We start from the raw sequence: 4,849 nt of genomic DNA on the forward strand, positions 1-4,849 counted from the left end.
TCTCGCTCGTTCTCCCTCTCTGCTTCTTTTTATTTTTCTTCTCCAGATTCTTTTTCTTTTACCCTAATTATCATATAATTCATTATGATAAAAGTAACCCATTATTTATTTTAAAGTTATCTCCTTTAACCCCCAAGTAAATAAATTATTAAACTTACCCCACTAATTTCATAAAGTTTGTCATGAATAGTCCAAAACACCCCTTTAAAAACCTTTAGCAGAAATCCGACCCAGTTGGAGTTACGCAACCTGTGACGGCCCGTCGTGTCTATGACGGTCCGTCCTGCAGGTCCGTCAGAAAGTTCAGAGAGTTAAATTCAGTAAAGGGGTTTGTGACGGTCCGTCGTATCTACGACGGTCCGTGCTGCAGTTCCGTCGTGAAGTTCAGAGAGTCGATCTCAGTACCCAGATTTCAGAGTTGAAGTGTTTTGGAACAAAGACCCTCGACGGTCCGTCGTGACCATGACGGTACGTCGCCTGCTCCGTCGACCCAGTCGGTTATTTTCAAAATAATTTTACTTCTCGAACCTACTAAACAGGTTGTTACACCTTCAATTCTAAGTACTAAACCTTATAGAAAAGCACAAAAAATCCTTATCCCTAAACCATAAACCTATAAAAAATCTGAAACCCTAAACCCTTAAACCTAGACATGACCCTAAGCCCTTAACCCTAAATCGTAAAACCAAACCTACAACTCTAAATTCTAAAATTAAAATCCAAAGAAACTCAAACCTTAAGTAACCCTAAATCCTATAAACCCTAATATAAACCATGATATTGTTTAAAGCCACTACAAACCCTAATCTCTAAACCCTAAATCATAAAAATACGTAAACGTTATAACTAAAAAACACAAAAAACTAAGCAATAAACAATAGAAAACCTAAAACCCAACTAACCCTAAATCCTAAACCCTAACCTAAATCCTTGGTCCTAACCTGAAACCCTTGATCTTAAACTAAAAATCGTAAATCCAGTAATTAAATCCTTAAAAGGCATTAAAAACGATTATTTCAACTCCTACAAAATCCTGAACTCTAAATCGTAAATCCTAAAAATCCACAAACCCTAAACCTAAATACAAAAAAAACTAATCTCTAAATTCTATATGATAAAAACCCTTAAGAAACAGTTTAACACTTAAGAACAAAAAATACAAAAACCGTTAAGTCGAAAAAACCTCTAAGCTATAAACCCCTAAATCGTATATACTAAAACCCTAAGGAACACTTAACACTTTAAAATCCTACAAAAATACAAAAAAAGCTCTAAGCTATAAACCCCTAAGCTCTAAATCATATATATTTCTAAATCATATACACTAAACCCTAAAACTACAAAAAAAAAAAAAATACCCTAAGCTCATAACTCCAACCCTATATAATCCTAAAAACCCTTAACCTAAAAAATCTAAACCCCTAAAACCTAAGAAACCTAGACAAAACCATTAACCTAAACCCTATACCTAAGGAAAACCTAAGCCCAAAACTATATACCCTAACCTAAAACCCAAAATACTAAACACAAAACCTTAAGAAAGCCCAAATCCTACAAACCCTTAAACCACTTCAAATCAATACAAAGCCCTACCTCTAACCCTAAAACATAAAAAACCCATAAATGCTAAACCTAAAAAACACTAAAAAAAAAAACAAAGCCCTAAACCCTAAGAAACACTTATCCTAAAAACCCTTGAAACACCTAAACCTAAAAACTCTCTAAGCTCTAAACCCTAAAAACCCTTAATCTAAAAAACCAAAGATATGGACCCTAAGAACCTAGGTAGAAACATTTACCTAAAACCCTGAACACTAAAACCTAAACACAAACCTCAAACCCTAACTCCTAAAGTTAAAATCCTTAGAAACATTAAACCTTAAACCTTAGGAAACTCAAAACATACCCAAAAACCTATAAAACCTAAATTAATCCCTAAAAAAACCATTTCAAACACCTAAAAGACTAATCTCTAAACCCTAAATTCTAAAAATCTTCACACCCAAAGCCTACACAACACAAAGAATCCAAAGTCCTAAGACCTAATACCTAAAAAATCATGACAAAGACATAACCCTTGAAAACCCTACACCCCCCCCCCAAAAAAAAAGAAACACTAAAACATAAAAAACTGTAAGCTCTAAACCCTATAGATCCCTATGTCTTGTATGTTGAAATCTTAAAATACACAAAAAACTCTTAACCTATAAAATCGTAAAAAACATAACCCAAAAGACCTAAACACTAAAAACCTTAATGAAACGGTTAACTATAGATGTAAAACCTAAAAAAACACTAAGCCCTAAAGACCAAGCGCTAACCTAGAGCTCTAAATCTTAAATCGGAAATCCTAAGTAATTTTAAACCCTAATCCCTCTGACACCCAAAATCATATAAACCCTAAAGTTAACCCTAAAACAATTTAAAATCCTTCTAAAACCCAAAGGTCTAAACATTAATCCATATGAAACATTTAACAGGTAAATTGATAAAGCAAAAAACCCTAAAACTAAAATTCGAAGCTCTAAACCCTAATCCCTAAATATTAAGCTAAACCCTTAAAGGCATAAAAACACCCTGAACCCTAATGATATCAACCTATATAACCTTAAAACCCAAACCTGGACTAAGAAACCCAAACCCTAAAATTTTCTCTCCCTAGGTGCTCTCTAACTGATGGTTTTTGTCTTCATCATGAATGGTGAATACACCACTGATGGAGCAACGCCGACCATTGGATAAGTCTCATTCTTTGAAATATTCAACTAATGATACACAAATACAAGGAGATTCCATAAATTCATCACACGATTCTTCAAAGTTGAGGTGTGATGAAGCAATCCATGTCTCAATTTCTAAAGAAGAATTGAACTAGGCATGAAAAATTATGGAAATGGCGAATTCTAGTTTGCTACTGGTTAAACCGAGTAATGAAATGAAATATACATCTCAAGATCCACCCTCAGCTGATTTCACTAGTGCAAATGTGAGATCGCATCGCACTAGTGGAGATTGATTGGCAAGTGAATCGTCTGATGAACAAACTAAATTTCAATTGAGTCCTGATGAAGTAAATGTGTATCCAAGTACAAGGTTTGTTCTCCTTATCATGGAGAATAATATACTTAAATATTAAAGCAGGTAGCAGTTGGAATTGAAGATCTACAAAGTTCAGGTGGCGGCGTCAGAACTCTGATCAACATTGGAGATGAAGGATATTGAGGAACTATTCCCAAAGCTCAAGGTGTTAAACGAAATTTAATGCTTGATAATCCTAATCCTACTATACTCGATTGAAGTAATTTGCAGGTTAAAGAAAATCAACACAAAAGTACAAAGAACAGGGTTGAAGATACAGTCACTGCTATGGTGGAAATTGGCATCAGTTCCTTGTCAAAAATTGCAGAATAGGGCAATCCAAGATCAGTCAAAGATTTTGGAAAATTTATGAGTAAAGGGGGCTGAGTCTAATTCTTATTGTCAGCATCATAAAGATGTTCTTTGCTATGATTTGAGTACCCAACAATGATAAGGCTACGTACCTACACATAAGAATGATGAAGGATTATACATAGGTAAGATAACTACTTCTATAATTACTACTCGTCGTAACAATGCACAAATTATAGATATTGTAAATGTTTGTCTAGCTGCTGTAGGTGATGGTACTGGGAGTACTGGAATTGAGGTTCAAGTGTTAAACAAAATGATGGAGCTGTGATTCAGCATTCGCAATCTCAACATAATCCATTCCCACATATTTCAAACGATTTTGTAAAGCATAAAGATCAGGCTAAAACTAATGTGAAAGAATAGAAAGATTATGTCCCTTATAAGGTGCAGCAAAATCAGTTTGATAGTAAAGAACCAGCTCCATATACTGTTATTCAATACTATGCTGCTAGGCTCCAATTTAATCTAGCCAAAACAGTTGCTCCCATATCTTTTGAGACTCCTAAATTCACTATTAAGAATGATCGACGAGCTATGATTTTTAATGAAGATTTCATGGTTAAGTGGATTGATAGACATAAATTTACTTTAATTGAAATTTTAATAATGTTATTCCTAGAGTAGAGCTGATTAGACAATGTTTCATCAATCAAACTCAACTATCCGGAGGAGTTAAGATAGCACATTTCAATGCGACACGTTTACATGGACTTAGATAATGACCTTGATTTTGTGATTGTCTGGACTAAACAAAAAATAATAATTAAGGGCCATCCCAGGAGAGTTCAAGAATGGACACCTACCTTTTAACCAATTGCGGAAACACAAATTGTTCGAGTTTCAATTTCATTGCCGGAATTACCTCGGCATTGTTACTATAAGGAAACTTTGGCTGCTATGTTGACCCCTATTAGAAAGGTTTTATATTTGGATAATGTTACTATCAAGAAAACAAGGGGTAGCATGGCAAGAGTAGAGTTCAATTGGATCTTACAAAAGATATACCTAAACATGTATGGCTTGGGTAGGATGAGAAGGATCTGACCAAAGGTAAATGGCAAAGTATTGAGTATGAAAATGTGTCTGCTTATTGTCCTTACTTTAAACACCAAGGCCACATGATCAATGAGTGCACAGTCAAAGTAAGAGATGAGGATTTTCAACAAAGGATAGATATGGAAGCTGCAAAAAAGGGAACAAAAATGCAGACACTAAGCAGCGGCACTGCAACGACCTGTTTAGTCGTTTTGAGCAGCAAATTTTATTTCTGGAAAAACTGTGTGAGTCGACGGAACCCACGACGGACCGTCATGGGCACGACGGGCCGTCGAGGGGGTCTCGTTCCAAAAGACTTAGACTTCTGAAATTTGGGTACTGAAATCGACTCTCTGAACTT

General features: G+C 35.1%; 1 long non-coding RNA gene across 1 annotated transcript in view; it reads right to left on the minus strand.

Moving 5' to 3' along the window:
* Positions 1-514: 514 nt before the first annotated feature.
* Positions 515-4,849, minus strand: part of LOC107025739 — a 19,678-nt gene continuing 15,343 nt past the window's right edge. Inside the window, exon 3 of the long non-coding RNA XR_001457446.1 lies at positions 515-549. This is a non-coding gene — a long non-coding RNA (uncharacterized LOC107025739). The remainder of the gene's footprint in view (positions 550-4,849) is intronic.

The sequence above is a fragment of the Solanum pennellii genome, chromosome 7 (assembly GCF_001406875.1).
Source record: "Solanum pennellii chromosome 7, SPENNV200".
NCBI lineage: Eukaryota > Viridiplantae > Streptophyta > Magnoliopsida > Solanales > Solanaceae > Solanum > Solanum pennellii.